Source organism: Gekko japonicus, unplaced genomic scaffold (genome assembly GCF_001447785.1).
Source record: "Gekko japonicus isolate JY-2015 unplaced genomic scaffold, Gekko_japonicus_V1.1 scaffold1532, whole genome shotgun sequence".
NCBI classification, from domain to species: domain Eukaryota; kingdom Metazoa; phylum Chordata; class Lepidosauria; order Squamata; family Gekkonidae; genus Gekko; species Gekko japonicus.
Genome location: NW_015168093.1, coordinates 432,322 through 453,351, shown reverse-complemented (window position 1 = coordinate 453,351; position 21,030 = coordinate 432,322). Strand labels below are relative to the sequence as shown.

Below are 21,030 nucleotides of genomic sequence, written 5' to 3'. Positions count from 1 at the left end.
AGTTGTGCTGGGATTTATACTGCCTAGCAGGGTATAAATCTAATCAAATAAATAAATAAATGATTTTAATTTCTGCCTGGAATTGGCATGGATAGGTAGCAATATACCTCTGCTTACTGTCTGTCGCTTTGGCATGTTGCCTCCATTGCTGAATGACAATGATTACACAGTATGTGTAGAGCTGTTTGGACTATCTCAACAAAGGCATTCAAGTACTTTGGGGCTGCTGGGATATGCCTGATATTACTGTGACTGCATGAGTATATTAAATATTCCCCTCAGTAAAGCTATCTCAGATTCCAGCATCTTCAGGTCTCAGTGCTTCTTCCAGGGTTATCCTAGGAACATTTTCATTTTGTCAAATGATCCCTTGGCTGTTGTTTCTCTTTGTCCAATGTTGCCCAGAAGTCACCCACCCCTGGGGATAAACCACCCAGAAGCCCCCCACCCTTGGAATCCTGTACCTCTGGTGTATCAGACAAAGGGAAACAGCTACTAGGGTCCCTCCCCCATTTTGGAAAGCATATTTTCAGCTATTAAAGAGAACTTTAAAAGTAGTCATACATACAGGGGAAATAAAATGCCAACCAAGGCCAGGAGAGCCCCAAGGCACCTATTATCAAGTTCCTGTCTTAGATACCTGGTAACTATTTTAATTCCACCCAGCTGATATCTGTGAATGATGTACTCCCAGAGTTGTAATCTAATCAATTTCACCCAGAATGAAAGCAGGAATCCTTCCTGGCCCAGATGCAGAACATTAACTTGGTCAATTTCTACCACTCCCCAAGCTACTCCTTTGACTTTTCATCTTAATTCAATCAAGTTCCCCACATACCCTGCTAATCTCTCAGCAGGCATTTGTAGCACCACCAAAAACTGGACTTTCCCCTCCAAATTCAAACACCAACGGTCCAACAGACAAAAAGTATAAAAAGGGCTCTCGTGTCAGCAATTTGGATTTGGCCATCCTTAGGATTCAGTGATCAATCTGGAACAATGCAAGGACTCTGTCTTGCCCAAGGACTATCTTCCTCCCCACAAACTTCAAGGAATCCTAGACCACGCCCCCCCTAGCTTTTCATTGGACTGGCATTCTATCTTTCTATCCCACCTTGCCACAGAACTACCATTCAGGTAGCAACCCTCCCCCCCAGTATCTTTACATAGGATTAAATTGTATACTAAGTTCCTCTGGGTATATATGATATTTTGCTGGACCAACTACTTAGTCAGAATCATCTCTATCTCACCAGTTTTGTTTATGCTATGCTTTTTATTCTACATTATAAATTATATTACGTTTGCTTCTGCAAATATGGTACCAAGTGTGACCCATGTACACACAGGCTTAAGGGGTCCCAAAAGACATGCAGACTTGGTTTAGGTAAGAAAGGCTGGCCCTGTGTACAGGGAGCAGTTTGTGTAACACCAGAGTGTGTGCCTTTTTAAAAGCTGGATGTACAATTCATGGAGTCAGACATTGCAGGAAGGAAAGTTTTCTTCCTTATGCTTAGGATTCTTACTGTGAAGTCCGGACCAAACTGGAAAATGGGTCCTTTCATATGGACATATGTTTAAGGCTCACGTCTTCCAGACGACACACACACTATTCCCATATCAACCATAAGCCTTAATCACGAAGCGAGCATGATGTTTCCATAAACTCATATTAGTAACGGAAAACAATCCCATCCAAAGAGGTTTCCAAATGAATTCTGGTAAATTGTCAGTTAATAATTCCATGCTCATGACGATCTCCTCAGTGCCTAGAGCTCCTTCCCACGCAGGGATTGTCTTGCCTTTTCCTTGCACACATACTCCTGCCCCACCCTCCGCTGGGAGGGGCCGTTTCCGGCAAGCTCTGACGGGTAGTACTCGGCTGATCAGGGGATGATCTCCAAACACTTAGCGCTCAGTCCTGGACATTAAAATTAAAAAGGAGTCGAGTGGCACCTGAAACAAGCTTCGGCAAAGATTTCAGGCACTAAGGCCACTCTGTCGTTCACATTCTTTTGTAGTGGGCCCGGGATTCCTCCAGGTGTGCCATTTTAGACCAAGCCCCTAGCACTAGACCAATCCACAGTAATCAGCCAACATACAGACTCGGATTATTAATTTTTTACCGTATTATTTTATCTACTTCATTTTCTCATCGATACTGGAGGCAAATTACAATAACCCTGCCTCACACCATTAAGAGTAGCAGCAGTAGTAAACAAAGGCATCGTGGCACGTTTCTTCAGAGGCCAAGATTTCACGTAAGTTTCCATGAATTTCAGATGCTGACATGTGCACCTTCATTCAGAAATAAACGCCACTGAAATAAACGGACTTTCAGAGAAATACCTTTAGAACCGGGTTGCCTCTCTGTGGGGAACTCCTTATCCTATGCTTATTGACTTGTAAGCAAATCCCATTGGAAATCAATGGGTGGCGAAGTCTTTTGAAACCAGTGGAATTTACTTTCAAGCAAAAAATGGCTAGAACCGGGTTGAAAAAGCCGAAAGGCAGGACAAGGATCCGAGGACTCCCTCGCCCGGACAGCCCCACCTCAGTCACGTGAGGCTCCGTTAAAAGCAAGGACCATAGAGAGGTTAAAAACCTATTGGCCGAAGACACTTCCCAAGTCTCCACCCCCTCGGAGCACGTTTGCGTCACCACGCCGGGTGGGTCTCGTGACCGGAAGGGGGCGATCAAGAGACGGAAGTGAAAGCGGGGAGGGTGTTTGGCCCCATTAAAGCAGAGCCGACCGTAGCCGAGCGGAGGTGGCAGCGACTTTTTGTCAGAGCCAGTGCGGCGGTGGCGGCTGTCTTCCTTTTCGGTGAGCGCTGGCTGTGGCGGCGGAGTGGCTTCGTGGTCCTTGTAAGGGCCAGGCCGGGTGTCGGGTTCGAGGCCCTCGGTGTGGGGGAGGCTGCGACGCAGTGGGAGCGGACTCGCCCACTGTAGTGGAGGAGGGCCGGGCGAGAGGTCCCAGAGGTTGCCTTGACCCACCCGCCCTTCCTCCGAGGCGCGGAAGTGTGGCCGCCTGTGTCTTGGGCTTGGCTCCTTGGAGAGACGCCCGGAGGTGCTTCCCTTCGGGGCGAGCAGGGGGTGGGGACGGTTGGGCCACCTCTTCTTTTCGTGTGAAGAGAAGTCGGGGCTTGTCGGAGAGCTCCAGTGAGTGCTTCCAAGAGAGGGAGGCGGCAAGAGAAATCCTTGCGTTGCTTCCTCTTTCTCCTCCTCCTTCCCCCTCCCTTTCCTGGGACAAAGAAATGCCGGATCCATAGCCGACCGTTCGTCTCTCGGTGACGGTTTGTGTGAGTGTGCTGCTGAGTAACACTCCGTGCCTGGCCCACTCAACTTATTGAAGGTAACCAAAGCGGTGAGCAGCTTTGCAAGCCTGTCCCGGGTACCCTGCTCCCCGCCCCTCCGAGCTAAACAGTAAGGCTTCCTGTAGTTCTCGTCTGAACAGTTCGTAGGTAGGGATACACACCTTGACTTATGTGCCGCTCTGATGTTTCGTATGAGCGGTGTGTTCCTTGTATTTCATGCTTAAGTAATTTGCTGCCTCTGTGTAGTAGTTTAATAATGAGTGTCCTTGTAGTTAAGGTCTAATGGATACTACTGGTTTGTTTGCTCTCTAGTGATATGTGGCAATCTCCGGAGATGCCTGCCCTGTGGGTGGCTGGCTGCAGGACACAGCTTTTCTTAGCCAGCAGGAAAACTTATACTTGGATCTGTCTTTGTTGTGTAAATGGTTGATTGTTCTGTGCAAGGGCAGTTATAAATACCAATTTTAGTATTCTCTAAATGTATGGATGATAGATTAGTGGAACAAGCTAGGTAATAAACTGCTCCTTCTATTATCTGAATAGTTAAGTATGAGATCACTGCTTAAACTGGTAGGGTAAACAGGTCATACCCTCTGTTGGCAGTCAGCCCCCTTTGTGTAACACCCTCTTTTGGAATGCTGCCTGTAATTTTGTTTTTGGAAGCCACTGTAGTCTAAGCAAGATTTCAGATGGCTCCAAGAGTGCTAGTACTAGCCAAGACTCAGTGGCAAATGTCCTTGAGTCAGAACACTACATGTTATCAGTGCTACTGCTTGTATACAATGAAGCTGATGGACTCTACTCTGTTTTTATAGGCTTGGTGTCTTAAATGTCTTAAGCATGACACAATAGTTGATGTCTCAGACAATAGAAATGGTATGTCTAAACTGACTAAACTATGGTCAAAAAGCTGCAGAAGGCAATCAGCCTTCACTTATGTTGCAGAAGGCAATCAGCCCTCACTAATATTAACTATGGTCAAAATGTTGTAGGAGGCAATCAGCCTTCACTAAATTTTAAGTGAGCCCGCTTTCTGTGTGATTTCTGTCAGTTATTATCACAGAGTAATCCAAGCACTCCTGGCTGTAGGTAATCCCTCAACTGCTGCATACTTAATCTGGTATCTCGTGTGAACTATAGCATGATAGATGGTATAAACACTCAGTATATAGATATTATTTTTTGTTAGTGTTTGTCAGCTGCTGGGGAGTGAGTTTGACTTTCAGTGGGTGGAGTCTACTTCTGTGTTGTAAGCCATGCCCTTTTAGTTGGGGAAGAACGAGCATACTGTCTTCTCTTGTGATTGTAGCAGCTGATGAAGCACATGATCTAATTCATGGGTGCTAAACTAGAATTTGGCTAGATATAGGGAACAAATAAGTGCTAAGTTGTGAAGGAGCTATCAAATGCAGCCTTTTCTGCTTTAGGTATCCTGGCATGTTAACTATGCAGAAAGGTGGGGGATTCTGTAATGTCCAAGAAGCTACATGCTACGCTGTTTTCTACTCTGAATGCAGGGTTTAGTTTGTCATTCTTTCACTTAAAATCATAGAGCTGGAAGAGATTTCCAGGGTCATCTAGTCCAATCCCCTGCACAATGCAGGAAATTCACAAATACCTCCCCCCCACACCTCCAGTGACTGCTGTTCCAAGCCCAGCGGATGACAAAAAAGAAGAAGAAAAAGAAGAGATTGGATTTATACCCCGTCCTTCACTACCCAAAGGTGTCTCAGAGCGGCTTACAAACTCCTTTCCCTTCCCCTCCCCACAACAGACACCCTGTGAGGTGGGTGGGGCTGAGAGAGCTCTTGACAGAAACTGCTCTTTTTCAAGAACAGCTCTTATCAGAATTACGGCTTGCCCAAGGTCATCCAGCCAGGTGCAAGTGGAGGAGTGGGGAATCAAAGCCAGTTCTCCCAGATTAGAGTCCGCGCACTTAACCACTACACCAAACTGGCTCTCTCCAGGATCTCCATCCAAACCTCCAAGATCTCCATCCAAACTAGCCTGGCGAAAAATTGCTTCCTGACTTCTAATCTTGCCAGTTCAGAATTATAAATAGTAGGCTACACTTTCAATATCTGGGTAACCAAATAACTCCCACTTTAGAAAAATATTGGTAATACTAAGGCTGTAGAATGACAATAGCAATAGGAATTTCTACAGTCTAAGTAGTGGAAACATGCTCTTTACTGCACTTTTGTAATTGATTACAGAAGCTCCCACCAAGAGTACTCCTTTCAGGAGTGGTATTTGGAGTTCATCCTAGTATCTATAATTTTGTATCCCAGAAAATGTACCTTCTGTTCTGAATTTCTGTAGTTAAGCTTTCCATTGTTAGAGAATGTCAGTGAATTGCTAATTTATGGATTTTGCTAATTTATGGATATTCAATACATTTTGCATGTATTGAATATTGCTGTTGGCTTACACATATTCTTGAAAAACCAAGCTAATTCCTTTGGGTGGACAAGATGGGTTTCAATTTCGGCTGCCCACCATGAAAGGAAAAGACAGCATTGCTCTGAAACCATTTTTGTATTTAATTTGTATGCTAAAGTCAAAACGATATGTACTGTGAACAACATAAATTCTTAGTATCTGCCAGAGATTGACTTTAAAAGAAGGGTAAATGTATGAGAATATTAGTTAAAGGACATTTACCTATAGATTTTGATTAACGAGTAAAGGAGAAAAGAGGGGAATATAAGATATGGGCTGGAGGTTGGAGCACTGTGGCAAGTCAGAAGGGGTAGGGAAATAGAAGAAAAGGATATATATGATATTTAGTAATGTGATATATGTTTGACCTATTAATATATCCTAATAAAATTGTTTTTTTAAAAATAATAAATTCTTAGTATTTGTCTACATTTTAGACTCAGTGTTGTGGTTAAGAAATGGAGGATTAGTCAAAAAGTTCCTGGTTCATATCTGACCACAACTCAGTAGGTATCTTTGAGCAAACCATTTTGGTGTCAAGGCCTCCATTCTCGATCTCCAATTGGGAGATATACTGATATAGTTTACTTGGGGAAGTGTACATGGTTCTCCCTTTCTAGGGAGCCCAAAATCACCAGCACGTTTTCCAGGCAGAGTGGAGATTTGGATCTGGGGCTCCCAGATCCTGCTAACCCCACTACACCTGGTCCATCTGGCTATCCAAAGTGCTTTGCCCATTCCAAAACATTGTGTAGTGCTAAGTATTGAGATTGCTTTCATGAAAGTGATCAGCTAAGCAAAACAGTGGCTACTAGCCATGGTAACTGCAGGGAATGTCCATGTTCAGAGACAGTTAACCTTTGAATGCCAGTGCCAGGATGCAACATTCCGGGGGGGGGGGAGAGAAGGCCTCAGCCTCTATGCCCTGTTGTTGTACCTCCAGAGGAACTGGTTGGCCACTGTGTGGGAAAGGATGCTGGACTACATGGACCACTGGTCTAATTCAGCGGGGTTGCTTTTATGTTCTTAATTTTTATTCCGCTGTAGCAAAGGTTTGCAGGAGTTCTTCCAGCAGTCTGGAGTTCTGTGTTGAAATGCTTGTGGGTGCTATGAGTTTTGTCTGGGTGGGGTGCAGTGTTCCCTCTAAGCTGAGTTAATGTGAGCTAGCTCACAGTTCGCTTCCGGCTCACACAGCTTAGAGGGAGCATTGGTGGGGAGTATATTTGGGTACAGGCAAACATGCAATTGTGATGAAGTGTCTGATTCTTATCCAGGATTGGTTCATATTTTCTTGGAGATAATTGGCAGAAGCATACATCAGTGTCCAGAATCTTCTGTGATAGCACGGAATTTCCAGTTTTAGGGAGCTAGCAATGCCATATTTGTTAGCTATGTCATATCCTGCGGAGTAGTTTTGAGCTGAGTGATCTTGCCAAACTGTGCTGTCCTAACAAGATGTAGATGGTTGTAATGTTTGGATGTTAAGGGACAAGAGACTATTTTGGTGACAGTGGGACATTTAGGTGACCCTTTAATATCCATCTGTTGGGTATATTTTGGCATTCACTGTAGAGTATAGTTGACTTTTGGCTGCCCTTTGCCTTCTCTGAACAGTATCCTACAACTTCATGGCCATTCTGTGAGGATGCAGAGTAGCTAAACACTGAAGTGGATATATTTGGCATGTCAAAAGCCTTGGAATGGTATGTCTGTCACTGCATTCAGCCTTGGTGTGTTTATGGAGGTCACGGTTGTGATAAGACGCCAGAGTTCCAGGAATGCTGTTCACATGGCTTCTGTTGTCCTTGCTTTTTTGCTGTTTTTCCCTCCATAGGAGCACCTTCTTTGGGGGGCTGTAACTTGGACCCCATAAATCCAATCCTCATCAAACTTGGAGGGCAAGTAGAGGAGAGTCATCTGGAGATCTCTTGCATGTTTGGCATCTTTAATTTGCACAGGATCCATTCTATACAATCCTGACCCTCATGAACCTGTGCTTGTCATTTCCCCAGAAAATGCTTTCCTGGGGACACCTTCTTTGGGGGAGCCATAACTCGAACCCCATAAATTCAATCCTCACCAACCTTGGCATGTAGGTAGAGGTGGGTTAGCCGGATATCCCTTGTGAGTTTGGTGTCTCTATCATGCTGAGGGGTGTTCTACCATGTCACAAACCTCACAAATGAAACTGGTTTATTTGTGATGTTTCATGGTTCATGAAGCTGGCATACCATGAACCATACCACATTTTCCCAGTTCATGCCCATCACTACTCAACACCAGTTCTCTAGGTGAAATCCATCTGGTTGTCCTCATGAATTACCCCTGCATTGACCCATGTGGATCTATAAGAACCAGATCATCACTGAGACAGTACCCTAAGACCACAATTGTACCTTTAAAGATTGACTACCTCTTTCAATAGTCTTTCAGTAGTCATGTATGGCTGCGAGAGTTGGACTATAAGGAAGGCCGAGCGCCGAAGAATAGATTCTTTTGAACTATGGTGCTGGAGAAGACTCTTGAGAGTCCCTTGGACTGCAAGAAGATCAAATCAGTCAATCCTAAAAGAAATCAACCCTGACTGTTCCCTGGAAGGCCAGATAATGAAACTGAAGCTCAAATACTTTGGCCACCAAATGAGAAGGGAGCCCTCACTGGAAAAGACCCTGATGCTGGGAGATATTGAAGGTCAAAGAAGACGGGGATGGCAAAGGATGAGATGGTTAGACAGTGTAATAGATTCAACGAACATGAAATTGAGCCAACTTCAGAGGACGGTGGAAGACAGGAAGGCCTGGCGTGATCTGGTCCATGGGGTTGCGAATTCGGACTCGACTGTGCGACTGAACAGCAACAACAATGAATTTATGAATCTGAATGTTGAGAAGGAAATTAAGCAAACTGCATAGTTATACCAAACCTTGGTTCCTGCTTACTTATTCTTGCCAAAGTTCTTCATAGCTAGGCCATTTCAATTTTAAAGGATCTTGAAATAGGATTCACATATGTGAATTTGAATCTAATTGTAACCAGACTATTCTGAGAAATTTACCCACGGTGCAATTGACCCATGATTCCCCCAAGATCAAATTACCCTCTTGACACCATTGCTGCAGATGTCCTGGAAAGAAGTGTGTGGCGGCTGCCCCACAACTGTAATCCCCCTCGCCCTTCTCAATGTGGCTTTCAGAAGCGGGCTCTGAGATTGTGGGACTTGAATGAAGCTTGTAAAGAATCAGTGGAGAGAGCACTACTTAAGCTGTCTCTGCTTGGCATACTTTCTTAAAAATTTGCCCTGAGCATTTGGCGGAGACAGGCTATGTACATACTAGGTAGTATGTTGAACATATGCTGCTAAGAGGGAAGCAACCCTTTGAATCTAGTCCATGATTTTATCATAATTTAGTGACTTGTTTTCAGGTGCTAAGTGTATGGAGTGAAGACTTTCTGTATAGTATATTACTCATGTAGGTATTTCTTGGAGAACCATGTTATCAGTGGCTCTCTGCCAGGCACATCCTACTGCAAGCATATCTTGCTCATAGGGTCTTTGATTTGCCTAGCAAGGGTGCAGCAGCTGTTCTTGCTCACTGCCCAGCACTGGTCTGCCCTGGGTGATGTCATTGTTGCTGTTAAGGGCTCTCTTCTATAAGTCTGCTTTGAGAAAAGCAGGCTATAGATGCTGTAAGTAAATAAGTGGCTTGCCAGTAAAGTTTAGCATAATTGGCAAAGCATATGGCATGCTTAGCACAGTATCAGAAGTGGTGAGAAAGAATCTTGCCAAGGCCTTTGGAAAATTTGGAGGAGCACCAAAAAGAACCTCCTATGAAATATTTTATCTTTTAGAATGAGTGAAATGCTTCTTAAATCAAGGTTTTTCACACTGTGTGTACAGCATCAAAAAGCCTAAGGACTTTCCCCAATTGGGAGAATATTGAAAAATACCGCCAATGAAATGTTTTCTCTTCTTGAATGAGTAAACCTTTGATGTAATGAAGACTTTTTGAGTTTTTTCAATGGAAAATCAGGAAACTTTAAGGAACACTTAAAAAAAACCCTAATACTGTAGACGTACAACATTTTCAAGAACTTTTTGTTTAAATGTAAATTCTGTCAGCGATTACTGTGGTATAATGTGTTTCATGATAGCACATTAGTGTTTGGGATTTTCAGTATTACGGAGTTTGGCTTAATATCCAAAACATGCTGGCAGTCCTACGTGTCTCTCTGAGAGTTTCTGCCCAAATAATTATTTTTTACTGCAGAATTTATTTTCTGCCTTGAACCTTTTTTCCTGCCTCTCAGACAGCGAAGATTAAACATATATGTGCTATAGGAGCATAGGATGAACCAGTTTGCAGTTGTTCTTAAAGTAGTGTATATACTTGCCAGTAAGTAGTGGGTATACTTGTCATTTTTCTTACAGAAAATGAAGATATTTATACTTCTAAACTTACGCCAAATAGTATAATTTTATGTGCAAACTAAGCTATAAATGATGCATTACATTGTTATATCAGTAAAAGACGATAAGGTTTGATAAGAAAGTAAATATTGCGTATATTTGAGTCCCTCTACCCCCAATTTTTCCCCTGAATTTTTTCCCCCTTGGGCTTCAGAACTTTCAGAAATTTTACATCTGTGTCTGTCATTGCTTCCATATCTTGTGCAGCCATTCCACTTAGGATATTCAGAAGCCAAATATTCAGAAGCCAAAGTTCACTACGAAGCAACACTTTTAGACAGTTCACTTGAAGTTATCAGTTTCAGATTTGTTTCCTTTGCACACTTATCTGGCTTTACATTGTGATCTCCCTAAATGCTGTTAGGAATGCACAATGCATACTTATCTAAGGTCGGGCAGCACAGAAAACAAAATCAGTGTGGTGGAGACCTTCCTGCTTCTGTTGCAGCACTGAGTCTGCCTGTACTGCGTAGCCTCTGGTCAGTCATGAACACTGCTAGCAGTCCAGGATCAGTTGGAGGCAGAACAAAGGTGCCAGTATTATGACGGCTTGATTTATTTGTGTTCTGCTGAAGCTCTGATGATGCAAGGGGAGTGGAGGTGGGCTTGCTGGTACTGAGCCTGAGAAACACTGGAAAATAAGCTTTCCTTAACTACACAAAAGCCCAGTTTCTCATATAATGGCAATGGGATTCCCACTGCTTGGGCACAGCCTTGAATTTGATTAGAAAGATTCTAGCAAGCCTGCTGCCTTAAGAGAAACCTCATGAAATACCTCTTTAAAATTGTGTAATTTTTTAAAGCATAAATATCAGTTGTCATTTTTGTTTAGTGTAACATGATTAGGAAATAACAAGTGGGGACCCACAAGAAACTTGCGGGAGCGGCTATCCCATTTCACCCACCTCTGCTTCTTCCCCTCTCCCTCTGCTTCTCACACTTCTTCCTGCCACCCCTTTTCTTACTCTCTCTTTCTCTCCTCCATGCCTGTCACTTCCTTTCTGTCCCTCCACCTCATCACTCTTTCTGCCCCTGTCACTTTGCTGGCCTACCAGCTACTTCCTCCCCTCCACAGCAGCAGTGGCAGCAGCCACTCTTCAGGAATCACAATGGATTGCCCAGATACAGAGATCAGTTCATTTGGCCAGCTCCATGTTGGGAAATTCCTGGAGATTTCGGGGTGGAGCCTTGCTGGTACTGAGCCTGAGAAACACTGGAAAATAAGCTTTCCTTAACTACACAAAGGAGCTGCGGTGGCTCAAGTGGTTAAGACGCTGAACTGCAGGCTGTGGAAGGTCAATAGTTCAGCAGTTCAGCAGTTCGAGACCCGGGTGCCTCATGATGGAGTGAGCTCCCGTCTCTAGTTCCAGCTCCTGCCAACCTAGCAGTTCGAAAGCAAGAAATTGCAAGTAGATAAATAGGGACCACTTCGGTGGGAAGGTAACAGCGTTCCGTGCGCCTTGGTGTTTAGTCATGCCGGCCACATGACCACGGAAATGTCTTCGGACAGCGCTGGCTCTTCGGCTTTGAAACGGAGATGAGCACTGCAACCCTAGAGTCGGATTCGACTGGCTTTCGAGCAAGGGAACCTTTACCTTTTTAACTACACAAAAGCCAGAGGTTTGAACTTAGAAGTGACCTCAGCGGGGTATAATACCATAAACTCCACCCTTCAAAGCAGCCATTTTCTCTGGGGGAACTGATGTCTGTAATCTGGAGATCAGTTGTAATTCCAGAACTCCAGCCCTCACCTGGAGGTTGGCAACTTTAGTTCCCTTGGGTGAAATGACTACTTTGGAGGGTGGAGTCTTTGGCATTATATCTGTCTGAAGTCCCTCCCCACTACCCCCAGGCTTCTTCCCTCAAATATCCAGGAATTTCCCAACCTGGAGTTGGCACCCCTATCTTCTTCCCACCCAACAGCGAACCTACCTTTATCTGCCACTCTGTATTCAGCTTTCCGTCTCCTTTCCCCCTACAGCTTCTACTGAGGAAAACAATGGTCTTTCTCCACAGTGGGGACTAAAGCAGTTTACATTATTGTCTCTTCCATTTTATCCACACAACAACCCTATGAGGTTTGGTAAGATGAAAGTATGTGACTGGTCCAAAATCACCCAGTGAACTTCCACAGCAAGGTGGGGATCTAAACCTGGCTCTTGTAAACCCTACTCTGAAGCGCTGACCATGATACTACACTGACTTTCATAGGGTGGCTTCTGTTGAACAGTAGCAAGCAGCCAGGCCAAGTTGGATCATGCAAGTCAGGTGGTATCAAGTCACCCAGAGGGTGCTGCTAGGCCTAGGTTTGCAAGCCTCAATTACAACTGAAGTCCAGACAACAGAGATCTGTCCCCCTGGAGAAAATGGGTGGACTCTGTGGCATTATATCCAGCTGAGGCCTCTGCACTCCTCAGACTTCACCACAGAATCTCCAGAAATTTCCCAGCCTGGAGCAGGCAATCCTAGTCCCAGGCCTGGGTCCAGAAGTGCCCTGCCCGCTCCCCCTGCCTTTTTAACCCAAACCTCCTGCTATTTAGCCATTCATCCTGCAGGAGGAACCCTTCTGAGTCCCAGCTCCAGTTCTGCTTTTGCTTCCTGCCCAATTCCCTCTCTTCATCATCTCTGCTTTTGCTTCCTGCCCAATTCCCTCCCTTCATCATCTCTCTGTGGCTATTAGCCAGTATCTCTCACTGTCAGTGCAGTGGGTCCTGGAGTAGATCCCTGCGGCAGCCATTTCAAAAGGTATTAGGGGGGAACTTCAACCGTCCCTGAGTTTTTTTAAAGTTTCTGGATTTTTCTGGAAACCCACAGCGTCCCCTGAGTCTGTAGAAAAACCTGTTAGGGGATAGTGTGCCTTCTGTTTGCGGAAATAAGTATCCGCATACAGAGGGGACTGTTGATAATTAGATATATAGATTCTAAACCCTTCATGCAACAATAGGCAGTGGCTGCATAAGACTGCAAAATCCAATCTATGGACTAGACTGCTAGTCCTACTCTCTAGGGAAGGTGGGAGAATGAGAGATTGCTTGCTTTAGGAGCAAGCCACCCCATGAAACTATTCTAAACTAGGTCCTGTCCTAGCTGCCTTCAGCATTCCTTTTGGAACAAGTGCTAGCTGGCTAGGAACTTCACTGGTTCTTTTAGAAGCCACTGCAGTTTGTGCTTGGTTTACAGTATACAGATTTTTTAAAAGGCACATTTAAGAGAGGCAAGGTTTGATTCTTGTGTAGGAAAAGCAGTTGTGGAGCCGTTTCGTAGTGGGGGAGGGCAAGTGATTAAGCACCCTGAGCCCACACATGATGCTATAATCTGACTGTGCAGCCTTGAGCCAAGTACTGTTCCTATGGACACCATGGGGAGGGAACAGAAGGGGAAATCTAAAAAGCCAGGAAGAGTTGGTAGTGGGAATATGCTTAATATGTGCAGAGACTGATCTGCAGTTTTATGAATCCGTGTTTTAAGTGTCAGTTTATTTCCTTCAGAGTAGCGTAGCCAGCTCCAGATAGCCTCTGCATCAGCCCCTTCCCCAGTCCCTTCCTCTCAGCTTTTCTACCTTGCAGTTCAAACAGTGCAATCCCACTACTGTGTAATAGGATCTGACAAGTAAGCAACCCCTCAGTGGAAAGGGGACCTTGTGATCAGCATTACACTTAGAGGTGTAAAGTTTCAAGCCTGTTTGGAAAAACAGAAAGGGAAGGGGCTGTGGCTCAGAGGTAGAGCATCTGCTTGGCACCCTGGCATCTCCAGCTGAAGGGATCAGGCAGTTGGTGGTGTGAAAGACCTCTCTTCCTGAGACCCTGGAGCAGTCTTGAGTAGACAGTTGATGGAACATTGGTCTGTTTCAGTATAAGGCAGCTTCATGTGCAAATTTTGTGGGAAATGGAAATACATGCAGTACTTTCTTTTCTAAACATTTTACTGTTTTAACATAAAACGTGTTATTTATAGCTTAATATATGCACTTGTACTGACATCTATGACAGTATAACTGTATAAATGGTTTTATTTTCAACAAAGAAAACTGCAAATATAACTAGTGTGTGAGAGAGCTGTAGAACGCTGCACCCTCCACTACCAGCACATTTTTCTTAAATTTTCTAGTATGCTTTGAAATGATCCTCTACAGTTCTAGAATCTTATATAAAATTTTCATGTTATAGATTTTGAGTTACTAAAATTTGTCTTGTAAAGCATTTTACTAATTTCATTTAGAAACAATAGGAGTTCCTTCAGTGGTCCTCCAGTTTTTCCACTGGAAAAATAAAGTCCATGAGGTCAGCAGGACTACTTTTCCTCCCCCCACCTTTACCTTTCTAATTACCCTGCAGGAAAAGTGTTTTCACATGCTAGCAAAAATGAAAATTAAAAGCAGTAGGTATCAATGATATGATGTCCATTAGAGAAGCTGTATTTAAGGTTAGGAACAAAATTCCTTATCTGGGCTTGGATCCCACCTGGAATTTCAATTGGCTCAGGGAGGGGAAGCTGTGCAGATTCTGCCCTCTCATGACAGCCCCAAAATCCCCTTTAATGCTCCCGGTGATGGAGGGCCCTCAGCAATTGCAGTGGATGGGGAGAGATCATGGGTCTGCTGCATGGGGGGGGGCGTAGTTTCAGAAGGTAGCCGTGTTGGATTGCAGTAGGATAGTAAGAGTCCAGGCCACAGTAGCACCTTAAGAGACCAACAAGAGTTTCAGGGTGTAAGCTTTCAATTGTTCTGAACTTGGCTGTAGACAATGGATCATTTAGTCTGTATAGGATGGTGACTGGAGGCATGTAGATATGTTTGTCAATCGGTAGGTTTCTGGTATGAGATGATTTTTATGCTTTCATTATGTAGTTGTACGGTGGTGTCTAGAAAATGTATTTCTTGTGTCGATTGGTTCATGGTCAGGTTGATGGTGGGGTGGAAGTTGCTGAAAGCCTGGGGAAATGTTTTCATCCTAAATACACCAAATGATCCATCGTCTACAGCCAAGCTCTGTGCTACAGCCACATCTGTTCCAATCCTACAGACAGATTCTCACTTGTAGAGGATCTACAACAGGCATTCTTGGAATTACAGTACCCACCTGATGTAGTAAGGAAACAGATCAACAAAGCCAGAATGATGCCAAGGCATAACCTGTTACAACAGAGTTCCCAACCTTTTTCCACCTTTGGAATTCTGACACATTGTGGTGGGCACTGCCAGAAAATGGCTGCCACAGGAGAAGAGGAGGTTGGCTTTATACCCTGCCCTTCACTACCCGAAGAAGACTCAGAGCGGCTTACAATCTCCTTTCCCTTCATCTCCCCGCAGCAGATACCCTGTGAGGTAGGTGGGGCTGAGAGAACTGTTCTTGAGAGAACATCTCAGAGAACTTTGTCCCAAGGTCATCCAGCAGCTGCATGTGGAGGACTGAGGAATCAGACCTGGTTCTGAAGATTAGACTCTACCGCCCTTAACTACTACATGAAACTGGGGATGAAGCTAGCCACAAGAGGCACAGGAACACATGAAGCTGCCTTATATTGAATCAGACCATTGGTCCATCAAAATCAGTCTTGTCCATTCAGACTAGCAGTGGCTCTCCGTGATCTCAAGAAGAGGTCTTTCACATCACCTGCTGCCAGGTCTTTTAACTGGAGATACTGGGGATTGAATCTGGGACCTTCTGCGTGCCAAGCAGCTGCCGCTCCCTTGTGCAGAATTCTTGTGCTGTGGTGGCAGCTGTTGCCAAAACGTTCTTAAACATCTGCACAGCCAGTCAAATCTCTAGTGACCAAACAGAAGCCTTGCTGGGCAAAAGCTCCACCTGACCCCACCCTCTTTCTCAAAACACTTGGCGGCCGCCATGAACAATGCTGGACAATGATACTCCTCTCTCAGAGGCATCGGGATGCGAACCGTTCCTTGCCTACCGACAGCCTCCTAACCTTAAACAACTTCTCACTCACAGCAATACCTTTCCAAACATGGATATGGGCTCTTGGGCCAGGGCTTACAGCAAACCGACAGCTCTGTCCCCCTATCCACTCTGACAACAGAATAACCACACCTGGCAACACCTGCCAGACCATCTCAGGTTCATTCACTTATCCATCTTCCAGTGTAATATATGCCATCACATGTCAGCAGTGCCCTTCAGCTCTTTCTACATTGAACAACCAGGTCAGTTCCTACACAACGGAATAAATGGACATAAATCCAAAATTAAGAACCGCAACACTCAAACCAGTGGGAGAACATTTTATCTTCCCGGTAATTTCATTGCTGACCTAAGAGTGGCAATCCTCAAACAAAGAAGTTTCAAAGGGAAATTATATCACAAGATTAGCTTGAGTTAATTCAGAAGTTCAGAACAATGGACCCCTCAGGGCTGAATAGGGACATAAAATTCTTATCTCCTTACTGATGCTAATTTTCTGCCCCCAAGCATTTCTCCTCTGCTTTAATCAAGCTGATTACAATATACACTTGTACCTTTGCATCCTTTACAACACCTCTCTCACCTTCTGGCTAGGATAAAAGGACTCAGATCTCCATTTCTACTCACATCTGAGGAAGGGAACTTTGACACTTGGAAGACTTCTACCCTGAAGCTCTTGTTAGTCTCTAAGGTGCACCTGGACTGGAATCTGTTGCATTGTTGGGGGGGGTGAGAGGGGGGGATTAGTGAAATCTCCCTTGTGCTCAGCTATGGCGGATCCAAGACATATTTCTTAAAGATAACCAACAGTTCTAACTCATGACTGCTAGTGGTTGTTAGGATGCCTATACAGTATTTAAAGAAAAACAGATGCAAATCATACTGGGGGCTTTAAGATACCCAAACCAATCTGTCCTGGGAAGATCCGTAGTATTAAATTTTGCTAGCCCTGTCTCTTGAATCTTAAAAGTTAAGAGTTCCAATCTGAGAACAGAAAACAATCATTTTTTAGGCTTATAGTCCCAGAAATTGTCTTGTTCATACTTGTCTAGATATCCATGAATTCTAGAAACGCCTCTGTTGCAGTTATCACAGCTGCTTTAGCAGGGAGGGGGCATTGATCAGTGGTAGAGTCTGTCGTGCATGGAGAAGATCATCAGAGTCTGTCTTGCATTTAGAAGATCCTAAGTTCAATCCACTGCATCTCTTTAAAAGGATCAGGTAGTAAATGACGTGAAAGATCTTGGAAGCTGCTGCTGGCCAGACAATACTGACTTCAATACCGGCTCAGTACAAGGCAGCATGGGTATCTATAGATTATATCGCATTGTCACGTTCCTGCAGACTTGACAACGTGGATTGAAGATGCCCACATGTACCAGTTAATCATTGGAGTAGATATAAGCCTTCACTGAGAAGCTTGTTTCATAAGAACATAAGAGACGCCAATGTTGGATCAGGCCAAAGGCCCATCCAATCCAACACTCTGTCACACAGTGGCCAAAAATACCAGGTGCCATCAGGAGGTCCACCAGTGGGGCCAGGACATTAGAAGCCCTCCCACTGTTGACCCCCCCAACCACCAAGAAGACAGAGCATCAGTTGCCCCAGAGCCCCTATCTATACCTTGTGACTAATAGCCACTGATGGACCTCTGCTCCATATGCTTATCTAATTCCCTTTTGAAGCTATCCATGCTTGTAGCCGCCACCACTTCCTGTGGCAGTGAATTCCATGTGTTAATACCTCTTTGGGTGAAGAAGTACTTCCTTTTATCCGTTCTAACCCGACCGCTCTGCAGTTTCATGGAATGCCCACGAGTTCTTGTATTGCGAGAAAGGGAGAAAAGTACCTCTTACCCTACCTGCTCTTTCCCATGCATAATCTTATAAACCTCAATCATGTCACCCCTCAGTCGTCGTTTCTCCAAGCTAAAGAGCCCTAAGTGCTTTAACCTTTCCTCATAGGGAAAGTGTTCCAACCCTTTTATCATTCGAGTTGCCCTTCAGTCAGAGCTTGCAGTGGAAGAAACTGTCTTAGCAAATCAAACCCTTTATGAAGTAGGAGAAATGCAGCCATTATTCTGGCTGATGTGGAAAATGCTTTGTAAATGCAGAATATTAATTGAGCAGGCAGTAGGACCAAGCATCTACAGAGATCAGTAGTAAGTTTGCAAGTTGTTGCAACTCCTTTTTCTAGCTCTCATTATCTTTTTCTCATTCACTCCAAAGCAGCCATTCTTTTGGGCAGCCAAACTCCTGTATCTAAAGGGAGGCCCAGTGCTGCTGACGTGAACAAAGTACTTACAGTTGGCAGAAAGACAAAGGGGTGATAGGAAATTTGTTCCTTGCAAGAGCTCTATATTTAGGAAAGTGTCTTGATATGCCACTTAATTAGTGTTGTGCTACTAAGTCTATTAGTGGCAATTTGGATATGAATTCAAGGCAATCTTGAATTGATGGTTTGTGGGAAAGGTTAACAATTGGAACGCTATGGATATATTATTCAAAAGGCATGTTTTGATATGTTAGACATCATGAATCTGTCACTACTGGGTGGCCTTTCTGTGCAGATAAAAAAATTAAGGGGGAGCTGACTGGAAAGAAGCTTCTGCAAATCTGGATCACCTGCATTTTGCAGAAAAATACAAAAAATTATGTATTAATAATGTATGGCATTGTGTGTGGTATATCCAGAGGATTCAAAGTTTGTCTGGTAGCCTTAAGTTCTAACTCTTTTAGCAAGCTAGACTTATTTTTTTGACAGAGAGCTCTGAGAGCTGTGACTGACCCAGGGTCACCCAGCTGGCTTCACGTGGAGGAGCGTGGAATTGAACTTGGTTCTCCAGATTAGAGTCCGCCACTCTTAGCCACTACATCCCGTTGGGTCACAAAAATTTACCATGAAGAGGGTTAGCCCTCCAAAGTAATCTGTCGCATCTGTGATGCACAGACCTTGCATATATGAAATTCTAGATAAAAGCAGCAGGGAATGGCTGGGTGTGTGTGGACATTTAGGTAAGTGAGGGATGATTTCTCCTCTTCACAAGTTCTCATGAGTCCCTTGCTTGTTTCTTCTTACCTGTAAAAAGGCACCTCGTATGTCTAAATGCAAAACCGCTGTGTTTTTCTGTGTTGCCTTCATGATATGATAGTGGAATGATAATTTGCTGAAGGCTGAGGCGGTTATTATAGCTAACTCCAAACACTGTTGCCCTCTATTCATGGTTGTAAACTGAAACATGAGAATGGTAATTGAAAACTTGAGAGCGTGACTGATAATGCTGAGAAATAATTGACCACTGATGGACAGAAAGTTGCAGTAGTTTAATGTCAGTTTCAAAGAGGATAATCTTTAAGACCCTGAAGCTGCTGTGCTACCTCAGCATGTTATTAGGGAGTCCCTCACTAGATGAGCACTGTATCTTCAACATGGTCTCTGTGCTTCACACCCATGGGATCTAGTGCGCACAGGCTGGATCGAACGGCATTGTAGCAAGCTCTTTTAACGGATTTTCGCGCCCAGACCTCGGGCATGCGCAGGAACCCCACCGCGCATGGCCAGAAGGGAGGGCGCGGACATCCCGCCAGTTCCTTTCTTGCTGCTGCGTTGGAAAGACCTTTTTCTTTGTTGGTCTGATCGGTTCGCTTTTTTGGCTTTTTGCCTCACGGCTCTTTGGATTTTTTCCTCAATTTATTCCTTTTCTTTGTTGCTCTTTCAAAAAGCTTTAAAAAAACGTTTTATTTTCTGCTGAGGGGGAAATTGCCGCTTTACCTCAGTCAAGCCTTCAGGCTAACCCCCCCACCCCTTCTTTCTTTTTCATTTTGGTTTTTATGGAGAACTGGGGCTTTTTTAATAGGTGCAAGGGTTGCGGTAGTAAACTTGCTCCTCCTGACTGTGATACCCTTTGCATACTTTGTCTTGGAGAGTCTCATCGACCCGAATCCTGTCGCCACTGTGCTCGCTTTTCAAACCAGACCCCCCAAAATCGAGCTGCACGCCTTAAAGTGGCCCTGCTGGAATCGGCTCTGCATCCTTCCTCAGCGATGGACTCTGAGAAAACATCTACATCAACGGCTCCGGCATCGAGGCCTGCCTCTGATATCGGCCAACCGACACCGAAGCCTCTGGCATCGAAGGCGCAATCCTCCGCGTCCACGCCGGTGAAAAAGAAGTCCGGGCCATTTAAGGAGCAAAAGTCCGCAAAGAAGGGCTCTTCCAAACTTTTTAAGGCAGCAAAGAAGGGGAAAGTAGCGGTGGCTGCAATGGGTGATGCCCCTAAAGTGCCTCCCGCTCCAATGACTGTATCGATACCGGAGGCCCAAGTCCCTCCACCGATACCGACCATCCATGTCTTGGACTCCCCTGTCCACCAAATGGAGCGTCCTGTCGATATCGACAACCGAGATTACGCGGGCTCCTCTCAAAGACATGCTGCTGCTTTGTCTCTTGAGACGTCCACGGTCCAGAAGTCGATCCCCACAAGTCTTCTTACCCCCGCCACCACCTCTGTCTTGGGACCAACGACAGATGAGGTATCTGTATGGGGCTTATCCACCATCCTTGCCATGGCTGACTCCGGCGAGCTATTCCGACTGGGATCGATATTCATCCCACTCTGCTCATAGATCGAGATCGCCCCACAGGTCGAGACCTTCAGCATCTCTCTCTCGTCCTCCTGCAGACGATCCTGCCCAGCATAACTTGGATCACAGTCGTCCTCCCAACCCTCAGGTTGTTCAAACCCCAGGCATTTCCACCCCTGTCGTTCCACCAAGACCTTTAACTGGTCAACAGGACACTCCTGTCCAAATGCCACACCAGGAGTCCTCTGATTCAATGGAAGACAATTCCGATACCGAAGCATCTGAGGCTCACACCTCCCCTG

The 21,030-nt window shown here is 44.8% G+C and overlaps 1 protein-coding gene across 1 annotated transcript in view; it reads left to right on the top strand.

Moving 5' to 3' along the window:
* Nucleotides 1-2,696: 2,696 nt before the first annotated feature.
* RAB7A (RAB7A, member RAS oncogene family) overlaps nt 2,697-21,030 on the top strand; it is a gene marked incomplete in the record, with an annotated part of 35,971 nt that continues 17,637 nt past the window's right edge. The window contains 1 exon segment of the mRNA XM_015414747.1: nt 2,697-2,824.